Source organism: Leptonychotes weddellii, chromosome 13, assembly GCF_054177405.1.
Source record: "Leptonychotes weddellii isolate Sample4059 chromosome 13, ASM5417740v2, whole genome shotgun sequence".
Classification (NCBI taxonomy): domain Eukaryota; kingdom Metazoa; phylum Chordata; class Mammalia; order Carnivora; family Phocidae; genus Leptonychotes; species Leptonychotes weddellii.
Genome location: NC_138381.1, coordinates 57,249,764 through 57,264,292, shown reverse-complemented (window position 1 = coordinate 57,264,292; position 14,529 = coordinate 57,249,764).

Sequence of the window (14,529 nt, the reverse complement as noted above, 5' to 3'; positions counted from 1 at the left end):
GAGAAATGAGTCACTGGCTCCCCTGGGCTTGCACTTAGGCCACCAAGACACAGAGGGGAGAGGATTGGCCTGTTCACACAGCCGGTAGGGGAGGGAGTCAGCCTCTGGTCCCTGCACAGGCAGAGAAGGGACTTGACACAAGATTCCTCCCAGAGACTGGGCAGGAGCATGAGCCCACCTCTGTCCCCAGGGCCACCCCCTCACTCCCACCTCTGTCCCGAGGGCCGCCCCTGCCCAGGAGTTGATCACCTGATTGAGAGCAGCATTTAAGTGCCCAGGGAGAAAAATCAATTCTCCTGGTTCTACTTTAATCCATCAGTTCCAATTCTGATCAATTTCCTGGTGCCCAGGGTCACCATGGAGCTGTAGTGCCCAGCGGAGATTGACTACCGGGGCAGGACTGCTGAGGTGCAGGGGCCGTCCTGGGGCCTCTCTTCCCCACATGAGTACAGTCTAGGCCCACTGCAAGGCCACCCCAAAGCCCAGGCCCTGCCTGTCGGGGGCCACTCCAGCAGCTCACTCTCTCTAAGGCGTAAGTGACGGCCTCAGCCTCGGTTGGGAAGGTAGGAGGCATCGCCCAGGTGAGTCCAGAGAACAAGAACCTGAGAAGCGCTGAGCCAGAGGGCCATTGAGACGGGACATGGCTGTCCCTCCTGAGTCTAGCTGACCAGGAACCAGACTCCAGGCCCTCTGCGGACCCAGTTCAGACTCCACCATGCAGTGGCCCATAAGCACAAGGCGTGACAGAGGCACAGTGCCCCTGAACCCTCCCCTTCTCGGCCCCTTCTTGACCCCCCCCGGCCCCCACCTGCTGGGGGCCTGGCAGAGCCTCAGCTCCCTCACTGTGACCCAGTGACATTGTTGGGGACCGGATTAAGCAAGCCGCTGTGGCTGCCGAGCTGGGAACCTCAGAGGAACAAGCCAGCGCTGGAGGACGAGTGGATTAGATGGTGGTCAATATTTGTGGAATTGAATTGAATCCGTCATCTGGGAGCTGTGCGTGTTCTGGTTAGTTTTGTGGTTTCTGCCACGGGCTAGCAAAACCCAGGGCAAGGGCCCCTCACAGGCCCCAGTTGGAGCACAACCCAGCAGCAAGGGGCCCGTGGGGGCTCTTTGTCCTCTGGGTGCGGCAGGCTGGGCTGGGTGGGCAGGGGGCTGAGGCCAGAGCGGGCAGTTAGGGACAGGCAGATCCTGGGAGTGCCGGCACGGTGGGTGGGTGGGGGGATTCAGCTGAGGTCTCAGGTTTGAGAGGAATCTGCCCTGGCCCCCCAGTGAGGCTGAGATCCCACAGCACAAGTCCCACCCCACTCCTGGCTCTCACCGGTCCTTCAGGAAACGGGGTGCACTGGGTCTGGTGTCCCGGTGGCCGGACCACAGGGCTGCACCGTGCACTGTGCTGGTTCTCATCCAGGGTGGACAGACAGACGGAGAGGGGGACAAGGTGGGGGTGAAGGCACAGAGTGGCCCTTGCCCAGAGCCCACCCTCGCAGCCCCAATCCCGGCCTCAGCCCCAACCACAGATCCTCCAAGGACCATCCAGTGGCTGGCGCTACCCACCTCCAACCCCCAAAACCCAAATTGGATTAGTTGTGTTTAGAAAGAGGCAAAGCTGCTTATATTTGAGCAAGGGCTCAGCAGATTACGCTGGGCCGAGAGGGTGCCTGGCTGCTGGCCGGGAGTTTGACGGAGGAAAAACTGCACCAAGCAAGTGTTCACTGAAAAACTCAAGGGCTTGATCTACCTCAGCTCAGGCTTCCGCCCACCCTGTAAACACCTTCTCGGCTGTGCGCTCCAGGTTCCACGAGGAGCAGACACAGGTCTCCACCAGTGGGCCCCAAGGCTGCCCACGGGAGAAGAATGTGGTGGTGGTCACTTCATGTGCCTGTGAGCCGGCTGCCCGCCTGTCACACCCACGCCAGCAACTGGGAAAGCCTCAGAGGGGCAGAGGTCCCAGAGGCCAGACCTGGTCCAAGGGCCCTGAGCACAGGTCTGAGCCTACAGGGGACACTGAGGCAGGGCCTGTTGGGTGAGCTGTGGAGCCACATGGCTCTTCCTGGCAGTAGTTCCGGGGTGGGGAGGCCTCTCTCCCTCACCCTCCCCAGGTCCCTGCCCTTGGTGCCACAGGAAGTAACCCACTTGTGACCCCCCAACCCTGGGCCAGCCACAAGGGAGGATAGCAAACATTTATTTGATAAAAATACTAATAAAATCCCTCCACTGTAAAAATCCTGGCTGGTTTGGGAAGAGTAAAGTGAGCAGGAGGTAGGGTGGGGGGGATTGCGAGCACCTCCCTTCCTGGAGGAATGCCACCTTGGCGTGGCCAAACATGTTGTCACGGACACCCCCATTACCAATAAAGAAACGCTCAAGGAGGGGGCATGTCCAGGCCTCACGGTGGTCTAGGCTCCAACCTGGCAGCCCGTTTGGCCTGGCAGGTGTCCCTCCTGCCTCCAGATCCAAGCACCGTGCCCCATCCCCACCTGGAGGGCTCTCGGGGGCGCTCCACCCTGTCCCTGGCCCACCTGCATCCTTGGGCCAGGGAGTGGTACCCCGCTGCTGGAGATGGAATAAGGGGCAAGAAGAAACAGAGAAGAGAGAGCATATAGGGGATGAGGACAGATGTGTCTGGCAGATGAGGGGGTGCTCCTCAGAGGGAAGCTGAGGCTGTCAGGGAAAGGGGTGCTCAGAGTGCCACAGCCCACCCCCAAATCCCCTACCTCCACTCATCTCCCACGGCTCATTGGCTGAGAGCAGAGCCCAGAGGCCGAACGGGGACCACATCCAGCCCAAAGGGGCAAGGGGCAGGCAGCAGAAGGAACAGACAGAGCTGTGAGGTTGCTGGGTTGTGTGGACAGGGCGTGAGTGGGGGAGTTGGAGGTGAGCTGGCCCTGGAATCTCTGAGCTCTGCTCCTGGGTACACTTGCCCCGAGGTGTCTGTGACCACTGCGGTCCCCCAGTGCCCCCACTGGTTTCCCGGCTCTCTGTGGCCAGCACCCAGCCACCCCCTCCCCTCATACCCTAGCCCTCCCTGGCTGATCCCCGAGTGAGGGAGGGCCATCAATTATTTAGCTGCTGCCTCTCAGCCTTCTCTCTGTTAGGACCTCGTAAAGTCGGGGAAGATAAATCACTCGGCTTGCTTCCGCTGGCTAACAGGGAGTAGGCAGGCGCCTGGGCTGTGACAGCCCGGCCCCAGCCCCCGGCCCCCGGCCCCCGGGCCCCCGAGCCAGCGAGGAGCGTCCCCGGCGGCCTGCTTAGGTCTATTAAACCCCTAACTCAGTGGAAACGAAGCTGGGTGCGCTGCGTCTCGGTCCCCGTGCTGAGGCGAGGTCCACCCATAACTGCTAGCCAGAGTGACATTCCGGCCGAGAACGGGTCTCAGGAGCTGTGTTTAAATCTGTGTCCGGTGGAAGGTTCCTGGGCATGGCCCAGGTGAAGCACAGAGTCCGGCGGCTCCCAGGGGAGGCCAGGCAGGCAAGGAGCCCAGGTGCAGGACCTGCAGAGGCAAGTGAGGGCGGAGGACATCTGGGGCACACAGTGGGCCCTGTCTGCAGGCCCCTGGCCATACCCAGGATGACCATGGAGGTGACCTTGGCCACCCGTGGTGGAAGAGGCAGTCCCAGACACACCTTTCAAGAGCAGAGCCGTCCGCCACCATGGTGAGCTGCAGAGCCTGGGGGGCCGCCCAGAGAGGACCAGCACCTTCCCCGGGCCACCCTGGAGGAGCACTCGCAGCCCTGCGCCTCTAGCAAGGCACCTGTCCCAGTAAGAACAGATGGACAGTGACATCATCGAAGGTCCAGGTCAGGCCCCTGCCCCTCTGCATAGCCAGGAGAGAGTTTGTTGACTGAGCGAGTCCATGACCCCCCCATCTCGGCAGGACTCGGGGTGGCCCCTGCAGGATGTGGAGTGTGAGCAAAGGGGAGCAATCACAAGGCAGCAAGACAAGGTGGGCCAGGGAGGTGTGGAGTGGGGAGCAAGGGCAGAGCCATGGGAGTGGATCCCACCCTTGTCAGAGTCATGCCCACCCTGTGGACCCTACCACACGGTAGACCTACCCAGGGGCCCACTCTTAGACCCCTTGGCTGCCTGGTGAGACAGAGCTCCAAGAATCCTGGTGATTCCAGGCCAGGGGACTAAAATGCATGCAGAGCAGAGGGGCCTGGCCCAGCTGCGGGGACTCGGCAGCTGGAGGCCCCGCCAGGAGGCACGGCCCGACTGGAGCTCCAGCTCCTGGTGGGCATTCCCCTCCCACTCCCCACTCCCACTGGCTTCAATGGGGCAGAGGCTGAGACCCAGGTAATGAGGGCAGAGGTGCCACCAGTCCCCACAATTAGCAGTAACGAGTTGACAGGCGCCCGGTGCAGGCCACAGGTCAAGTGCTAATCGAGACTGGTAATTACCTCGACAAGGCTGGGAAGTGGAGCAGTCCCTCCCCTCTGACCATTAATCCTCTGGATGTAGCTCCTGCCCCGCCCCAGAGCTAATGGGGTTGCATTCCAGCTGTAACCACAAGGCTACTGCACAGAGAGAGGCTGGGTGGCAGGGTGAGGGACACCCAGAGCCAGGCGGGGGCCTCAGCGTCTTCCCCCACCAGCCCCCAGCCCAGTGGCCATGCTGGCCTGCTCACTGGGTCCCTCTCAAGGCACTGGTTCTGACTCTGTCTCGCAGCCCTGCAGGTTGGGTACACCAGCAACTGTCCCAGGCCTGTGTCACAGCCAATCCAACTCTGCAAACTACCTCGAGCTCCTAACACAGCCCGCTCGACACCAGGTGCCCCTGAAACCTGGCCTTCCTCATCCACCGTCCTGTATCCCAGGCAGCCGCCGGGCCCACGCCCAGCTTTGGTACCAACCACCTGGTACCTGCTTCTGCCCCAGCTTCAGGCTCCTCCCCACCCTACAGACCTGTCCCCTCCCTCCCTCCAGGCCCCAGCCTCTGTTAATGTGGCCAGTGCTGATATCTGAGCAGTGTCCAGCCACATCAGGGACTCGTGGGGCTTTGTAGCCTGATTCCTCCAAGTCTCTTCCTTTTCTGTGGCCAGCCAAACCGACCCTCCACCTGACCCTGGCCAAGGACCAGGCCCATCCACCACAGTTAGGGCCCATCTTGTCCCATCTGTGCTCAGGCCTAGTCTCGTCCCCACCTGTGCCCCTTGGGCCATGCCTGACTTGGTAATGCCTCCACAGTGTCCCCTGGAAGTCTACCTGGCGGGACTGCAGGACAGGAGCTCACTCCTGGGGGCCTGTTCCACATTCCATCAGCTCACTCTTCCAGAGCCTCTCCCTTGGAGGGGGCACGGCCTGCCTCGCCCGTCCCTCACCGCCCGTCGGCTGGGGCTGAAGGCACGGGCTCCAGGCTTCCTCTAACCTGCCCTCATTGCCAAGGGGCAGGAAGGGGCCTCCCTCCTGCTCTGCTTGCATGCTTGCCCCCCCCACCCCCAGGTCCTACAGCCTGCCAAGGTCGGCTGCAGCAGGAACCGCCATCAGGGAGAGCTCGTTTCAAGAGAGCACCCTTGACCCAACCGCCTGGCATCCCGGAGCACAAACGTGCCTTCTGTCAACTTCATTACATCAACTTCCCTGACTCGATTGCCCTTCAAGGGTGAGGGGATCAAGCGTCAGTGCATATGGAGGGGGGGCGGCTAAAGCAGCAAGATCCACACAGACCTGAGCAAGCCGCACTGAGAGCCAGACCTTCGTGGCACAGAACGGACTGCTGGGCCCCCCGCGTCCTTGCGCAGGCCACCTCATAGCTTTCTAAATCAAACGCACTCCGGGGCTGTGAAGGTTTTATCCGGCGTTCCAGTGGTGGCCAACGAGCAGGACCCATGGCTGCTCTGGGCACAGGACAGAGATCTGCCTTCAGCGGCCTCTTGTCCAGCCCCTGCCCCACTCTGCCACTTCCCTGCTTCCCTCTCTTGCCCTACCCCCTGCTCCAGGTGTTCCCAACGCCTGACACAGGGACAAAATGGGTCTCCTCAGAGCACTGTCCACTTCTCCACTACCTGGCCAAGTCCTGCACCACCACCACCCGCCAGTCATCACTCCAACAAGAGTTTTCCGGCATCCCCCACTCACTCGGCCACCCTCTCCTCCAGCCCCCAGCTCAGACCTCCCCGTCCTCAGCCCTGACTCCACACCTGCTTTCTTTGCTTTGCACATCTGCGCTGAGGTACCTGCCCTTCTGGAGGCCAGGGTCAGGTCTGTCCCCTCAGTAGCCACGGCACCAAGGCTATCGAGAACAATTTTGCAGGAAGGTGGGGAGGGAGGGCATGCAGGGCCCGCAGATGTGGACTGAAGGGTAAGGTGCTGCAGACAGAAAAGAGCTGAAACCATTGAAAGGAAGCGGAAGTAAGCAGGCAAATATTGACCAAATCCCCCGTGGGAAAGAACTTTCTAAGAACAAAGGCGAAGATAAGTACACTTTGCGTGAAAGCTAAATTCTCAGGTGGCTCCAGAAGAAACCGTAGAGTTCAAAGAAAAGCGATGAATCGGGCAAATTTTTGACACTAACATGACAAAAAATTAATACCATTAACATAACATGAGACTATCCAAAGCCAAAACACCAAGGACTTGAGCAAACTGCAGACGAGGCAACACGCCGAAGACGAGCCCCGTTGAATGCCCTAGCCCCTCTGGCCAAGTACCGCAGAAGCCCCTTGTCCACCGAAGGCAGCTTCAGCGGGCCAGGTGCTTGGGGCCCTGAGTCATGAGGACTCCCAGCCCCTTCCTGGAATCTGTGCTCATGGGGTGTGACTCAGAGGGGCAGACCCATCTGTGTGGACTCAGTGCGGCCACAGCATTTACTTGTCACTGCAGAAAAGGTGGAAACAGCTAGTATACCCAACCATACAAAGTGAAAACGAAGACCAGACAAGCCCAGAGTCACACATGAACTGAGGATAAAGAGTGTGTGTGCACACACCAAAATCGGGAGGAAATAAATAAACCACCGTTAACCCACGGGGGTCTCCATTATTTAGATGAAATACATGAAGAATACAGACATGAGGAGGAGGTTCCTGGGGGGTGAAGCTCAAGGCAAGAGAGCATGGGGGCTCTGACTGAGACCAAAGCAAAATGTCAGCATTTCTGCATGGTGATGTAGGTCCGCAAGGCTTTCCCAGGCTTGGGTCATCTCTGGGGGGGACAGCACAATCCCTGGGTGAGAGGCAGCTATGTGGGGGAAGGACAAATGGACAGGTGGGCAAATGGGTGGAGGATGAATGAATGGGTGGACAGACAGACAAGTAGATGAGCATATAGTTGGGTGGATGATGGTTAAGTGGACAGGTAGATGAATGGAAGGATGGACAGAGCAATGGATGGATGGATGGATGGATGGGTGGATGGATGGATGGGCAGATGGACGATTAGGCAGTAGATAGATAGATAGATGGACAGACAGATGTGTGGTGGGATGGTTGGGTGGATGATTGGGTGGGTGGACAGGTGGATGAACGAAGGGACGGGTGGATGAGCCTCTGGTGTGTCAGGCATAGCCAATGGCCCCTCCTTTATTGAAGCTGCAATAAATATTGATTCTGGCAAATCGATGCATTTCTGAGGACCTAGCTCGATAGCAAAGTTACAGGATCAGGGCAAAGTCATCCACGCACCCAACTCCAGCATCACTAGCATCCAGCATCCAGCCTGTTCCTTTGCCCCTCCCTGCCAGGAGCTCCGCTGGAATCACCACTTTTTGGGAGTGAAACATTCCCTTTGTTGTGGCCTCTGCCTCAGCATCCCCAAACCAGCCCCTTGCCTAAGGGCTGTGGTCCAACCCTCTGCCAATGAGCCTCAGATCCCTGGTGGCTAACTCTCTCCTCTGCCTGCCCTCTAGGCTGTTCAGTATGCAGGAGGACAGGCCCCAGCATGGCCACCATAAATCCTGCCCCCATCCTGCGGCCAATCAATCACTGATCGGCTCCAAAGCCCCTGGATGTCTCAGTGGCTCAGCCTGCGTGGCCCACTGGCCCGTCCGTGAGAGCCACAGATGCAGCCGGCTCTGGATGCCATTGGCTACATATATTGAACTTGAAGCATCGGATTACATGTTTGTTCAATAGCAATAAACTCCCAAAGTTTTATGGGGTCATAAAACCACTGCATTGGCTCCCACTTAGGCAGTGCGTAATGTACACAGGCCGGTTTCCCTGCTAATGGGGCAGCACGGGTGATTTGGGGCTATTAGCTGGAAACATCACATCTGCATGTCCCAAAATCTCATAAATAAAGCCACCCACCAGAGCGCACCAGAACTAGCCTTGAAGTTCTAGAAGAAGGGAGAGAGGCAGAGTGGACTGGAGACATAAGACATGATGGGTGAGTGGGGCACCAGATCAGGGGGAGCAGTGGGGGGAGGGAAGAATTATCCATGAAACAGAGTGGGATGGGCAGGTGCCCAAACACCCAAACACTGTCCCTGGAGCTATCCTGCTCAGCCCCTCCCTCCAGAGGGACGCAGAGGGTGTCCTCTGAGGGCCCTGGGCCCCCAGGCTCACCCTCCAGGGAAGACAGTTCCAGGCAGGTGGGAGCTCGGAGGAAAGATGGATGGTTGTTGAATGGTCCCTCAGAGGAGGGAGGACGAGAGCTCCAAGCAGGGGGAGCACCATGTGCAAAAGTGGAAAGGGACAATGAGGTCCCCAGGGACCCCGTGAGCCAGTCAGGGATCCAGACTGATTGAGAGCGGAAGTGATCAGAGAGCTAGAGGGGCCAGATGAGGTGGCGACCGCAGAGCTGTGGGGGAAATGGCCAGAGTGACCTTGAGCAGGCAGAGGCCACCTCCTGGAGTGTGCATTGGTGGGAAAGGGTACCACCTCTGTAGGTCTGGGGCCAGGGTGAGGTGCTGGTGGGGGTGGAGATGGAAGAGGCAGCTTAGGAGGGGGTGAGCTCCCCATCTCAGGGGCATGTCGCAAGGGGAAGGAGAGCAAGGGCTGCAGAGAGAGCCCTGAGGAAGGGGCTCTGCCCTGGCCTGGACCCGGGCCACCAGGCACACAAGTACTCATGAGATGCTCAGATGGCCTGGCATGAGGAAGGCCCTGGCAAGCATGGGGACAACCCCTCAGCCATGGTCAGCTGAGGTCGAGGAGCTGGTGTCAGCCAAGCCCCTCAGGTGGCCCCAGCCATTGGCACTGGCCCCCTGGAAATGTGGCCAGGCTCTTAGTGATGCTGGAGTTGGGTGCGTGGATGACTTTGCCCTGATCCTGTAACTTTGCTATCGAGCTAGGTCCTCAGAAATGCATCAATTTGCCAGAATCAATATTTACTGCAGCTTCAAAGTCTGGGGAGGGGGGAGCTTCAAGCTGATGAATGGAGGCCAAGCAACCAGGGAGTAGCCGCCCTGCCCCCACCCAACAGTCCAGCCCAGGCGGTGCACCCCGTGTCTTGGACATCCTAATGTCCTATTCCCTGAAGGCTGTGTGCTCGTTTGGGTTTGAGCTTCCAAGTAGCCAAGGCAATCCAGGGTTATGTCTCCCCCGCAGAAGCCCCTCGCTCCAGGAATACTTTCTGCAAAAGCCCCAAGAGGGTTGGGAGGTGGGATGGGTGGGCAGTAGAGGGGCACCTTCCCATCCACACAGAGCACCTGTCTTGGCTCTGGGCCTGGGCCAGCAGCCGTGACGCTCGCTGGGCAAGGAAGCAGAGCATCCATCTCGAGGAGACCCCCTTGCCCCGGGAGAGGGCTGCACTTGACCCATGAGACTTCTTCATGGATGACCGTGGTGCGTGGCAAGCCCTATGCCCGGCCAGTGTGAGGTTCTGGTCAATGCTTCACAACCCGCAGGAGCTGGGCTTTGATTTGGAGCATCTGTGGATTTCTGGGATATAAGCCCTGCTACCAGGGCAGATTCTGGAGTGACCAATGGACTGTCACTGCAGTCAGAGCTGGGGAGAGCCAGGTCTGACACACCCACTGCCTCGAGGGAATCAGCTCCAGAGCTGCTGCTGCCCCCCAGGAATGCCACCGCCCTGGAGTTTAGGTCAAGGACAGAAGGAGGCCCCCAATGGGCCCAGAGGCTGGGCCTATAGGACAGGAGGCTAGGAGGCTCTGGCTAGACCCCATCAGGGTGCTAGAGGGGCAGGCAGTCCCTGGCCCACACAGCACCAAGAAACTCATTTCAGGAGACATCCAGGCCCCTGCCCCACACACAGCACAGAATCAAACAGTAGGATCAGCCAACTGAGAAAGGCAGGGGCGGAAGTGAGGCGACCAGGACACGGAAGGCAAGTTCACAGAGGCGAGTTCGAGAGGCCCGGGGCCTGTGGTGGAGCTTCTCCGGCTCATGATGAGAGAGATCCCTCTGAGGGAGCCCCTGGCGGAGGCAGGGAGTGAGCAAACCGAGAACCTGGGTGGTGGGTGCTCCCAGCCCACCCAGTGCTGGCCGGGAAAGACCGCCGCCAAGCCCAGTCAGGGAAGCCACTGGGCACCACGGCCAAGGAGGAGGACAGATGGACTCCTTCCCTCTGAAGGTGACACAGGGCTGTAACCTGACGTCTCAGCAATGCATTGGCCACAGGCCACCCTGACCTAGTCCTCCCCTGGAGAGGGTCTGCGTTCACGTCCATCCCCGCCCCGTGGCTTTCCTGCTCTCCTTCCCTGGGGCCGGAAAGGGCCTGAAGCCCCACTGTCTGGAGGTACCATCCCTGGAGAAGCCAGTGTGCCAGTGTGAGCTGGAAGGTGGCCCAGGGTGGCCGTGCGGCCTTTCCAGGCCACTGCCCCTCACAGCCTCAGCCTCCCCGCCTGCAAGATGCTGAGAGAGGCTGGAGGAGGTGGTGTGCACCTGGCAGGCAGTGGGCTCTTACAAACTAGTTTCTTTCCCACGCTCCCAAAGATGGTGGTCCTGCCAGGCTGGCCCACAGCCCTTGGGCAAGGAAGCAGAGGAGCCAGATTGGGGGCGAGGAGCGCGGCAAGGACTCGAAAGATGGCCCTGGCCACAAAGGGAGCACCCAAGGATCAGGGGCAGGAAGGGGCTCCTGGCACAAGCACAGACCCCTCCAAGGCCTGACTGGGGCTTAGAGGGATTCCTCACCAACCCAGGGTCCATGGCGAGAGAGGGGCAGACCAGCACGGAGGCCCAGGTCTGGAGATGTCTCTGGAAGGCTTCTTGGAGGAGGAAGCCCTGTCCCCCACAGCCTCTGAGAAGCACTAAAGCTTCGTGGGGGGCATGGCCGGTGCTTGCACTGCCCTGATCCCCACTGATAGAGAATGGAAATTGGAAGGAGGCCAGGGCCTGGCAGACAGGTGCCCTGTGGCTGGGTTCAATCTCATCCAAGCCCTGAGGCATTCCCCTCCCTCTTCCTTCCAAATCTGGGCCAAATGCCTTCTCCTGTCCTGTCCTTGGAGGCGGATGGCTGGCTCCACTGACCACTGGCCCGCCATTATTAACACACTGTTGCTTGTGCCCCGAGCCTCTCAGCCTTCCAGATTAAATACAACCGTTTAGGAGACCCTTCCAAAAAGCTGTGAATTCTGACACCTCTTTGGCAGGGGTTGAGAGCACAGCTAGGATGGCTCAAAAGGTGGGACCACTCCCCCTCCGGGGCCTGCTGGGGGGCCCTGGGACCCAAGAGGCCACGGTGGGCAGAGGAGAGGCAGAAGATGGGCCCGTGTGGATGGGACAGCGTCAGCCTCCAGGGCTCCGGGAGGCAGCCCCACGAGGACGCTGGGAACACTGGGAGGGTAGGTGCCCAGGTGGGTCTTGGGGCGCGTTGGGGAGGGGCCCGGGCAGGATGGGAGCTTTCAAAGCCCCCGGGAGCTGGCAGCTCTCTGCCCTGACTGGGGAGCCCAGGGCCGGACAGTGCTATCACCCCGGTGTTGCTGCGTGTGCACAAGGAGACACCCCACTACTGTTTCACAGACACACAGGGAAACTGAGGCTTGGAGGGCTGGAGAGGGGAAAACCCCTGCCCAGTGCGTCCGTCTATCCAGGCTAGTGTAACAAAATACAAGACTGGGCAGCTGAGAAACAACCGAGCGGTATTTCTCACAGTTCTGGAGGCTCCCAAGTCGGAGATCAAGGCCCAGGTAGACTGAGTGGTTCGGTGAGACGCACTTCCTGGCCCATGACGGTTTTCTCAGTGTGTCCACACGTGGTGGAAGGAGTGAGGCAGCTGTCTGGGGTCTCTTTTATGAGGACTCCAATCCCCTTGGTAAGGGCTCCCCCTTTACGACCTAATCACTTCCCAAAAGCCCCGCTGCCAAATGCCATCCCCTGGGAGTTAGGATTTCAACATAGGTATCTGGGGAGGGACCCAAACATTAGGTCGATAGCACTCGCTTATACCCAGCTCACGGACTGACGTGCTAGGGGGCTCCAACCGGGCCAACAGCCTCTCAGAAACCAGTTTCCCCACCCCCAAGACACTCACTCATCCCGAGGCCTTGGCCCCGGACAGCGAAGCCTGCCCCGTCTCCACCTTCTCCAGGATGCTGTCCGCCCCAGGACAGCCTAGTCGGGCAGAGTCTGCCCCGCATCTGCCACCCTTCCTGACTGCGGCCCCTGCTCCCTGAGCAGAGAGAGGGGTTGGGGGTTGCTGAAGTGGAGCCCTGGATGGGCAGTAGGGACTGCAGAGGCCCAGGGAGGCCAAGGACCTTGCCTGGAAGCCGCAAGCAGGACAAAGGCCCAGGGCACCAGCAGGAGGCCCTCAGCAGCTGCCAAAGCAAGCATTAGGCACCTCCCATGTCCAGTTCTCAGCAGGTAGGGGCACTGCCTTCAGAGCCCGGCGAGCAGGTGCATGCTCCCTGTATGCCCTGAGCTGCGGTGTCAGAAGGTACTGGGATCAGGGGACGCACTGCTATCCCTGGAAGAAGCTGAGCCAATAGTCACTGAGTACTAGTGGGAGTGAAGGCCACAACCAAACCCCCAGTCCCTCCTCTTAACGCGGGAGCCTGAGATCAGGAAGGTCTGCGCCCCTGGGGGGAAGGGCCCCCACAGGACACATCCACCTGCCGAGAGTTTTGTTTACCTGCCGGCCCTCCTGCAGAGAGGCCCCCGTGCTAGGCCTATCTCTGGTCTGTCCTCCCTGTTCTGTGGGCATCGATCTCCATGTTTCCAACAGAGCCTGGAGTTAATATCTGGCATTTGGTTGTTTGGGTGGAAACAGCATCAATATTGTCGGCGGGGTGTCCCGGGCCCCTCTGAGAGGCCTATTCCCACCCGTGAGCCTGGACGACAGTCCCTGTGCCTGCCCGTAAGGATGCTGAACATGAAGACACAAGGAGGCCGCGTAACCTGTCCTGAGCTGCCCCCAAAAGCCAGTCACATGGGGGTTCTGCCCTGCTGGAGGTTGCTGCCCCAAGGCCTCCCCTGGCACCTCATTCTTATGGCCTGAGAGCAGCATCCTGCCATTCCCAGAAAGGACCTTACTCCAGTCCCCTTGCCCCGTGCCTGGAGCAGCTGAGCAGAGATCACCTAAGTGCGTGGGTTCCAATGCATCTGCAGAGCTCACCAGAACTGTGGGGTGGGTACATGGCCAGGCCGGATAGGAGCGGGGAGGACACCGGGAGGCAGATGCTGCTGATGGAGGGTGCTGATGTTCAGGGGCCGAGTTGGACAGGTCCCACAGCTCATGCCCCAGGAGCATCACGCAGTGTCTGAGACAGTGTCCTCACTACCCCCACTTACACAGAGAAGGGCTGACTGGCCCAAGGCCACCAGCCACAAGCAGTGGCCAGGACCAGTCTTCTGACCCCTCATCCACACAGAGATCTGTTTTTGATTTTCCTCATTCCTGACTCTGATCTTCACCTGATCAGCCTGGAGACCAGCGTGGAGGAAGTGACAATGATGATCCAGGAGAGGCTGATGGGGCGCAGGCAGGGCCTATGGAGGAGGGCAGACCTAGCCACATTCAGGAGGCAGGGTGGTGCTGACTGAGGCCCTCGGACAGCAGGGCTTCTGTTTGTTGGGATGTGACTCTCTGGGAGGGCGTGGCCCACAGACTCCTCTGCCTGCTGCCCAACGGATTTGTCCACTGGTAAGTGCTTATTTGCCATTTGAGGTAAATGAGCAGCTGGGCCGGAGCTCCTTCTTGCCAAGGTCTCCCTGGGGCCCAGCCTCACTGGGCTGGCCCGCACTTAGGGAGGTGTGAGGGTGACGGCAAGCAGTATTAGGCAACCCCATGTGCACGGGATGGGGATCCTGGGACGCAGACCCCCAGGGGCAGGTGGAGGTAGGGTCACTGTGGCAGACAGAGGAGGGGGAGCCTAGCAGGGGGTGTAGGTCACCTGGGTGTGCAGCCCCGAGCTGACAATAGGCTCTGCCCCTCCCCCTGCTCCTCCATCAGGCCCTGTCTGAGGTTTAAGTGAAAGTCGGACACACAGTAGGTGCTTGCAGGCCTCAGGAAGGGGAAGGCTGCTCTGGAAACAGGCTGGGGAGGCAGGCAGTCGGCAGCGCGGAAAGTCAGCCCTGGTCTACATCTGTCACCTTTGAGATTTCTGTGGGGCAGGAAATGGGCCTGGGACATACTTACCTGAGGTCCAGTCGCGAGCCGGTGTGGGGCCCAGTCCTCCCAAGAACCACCCCGT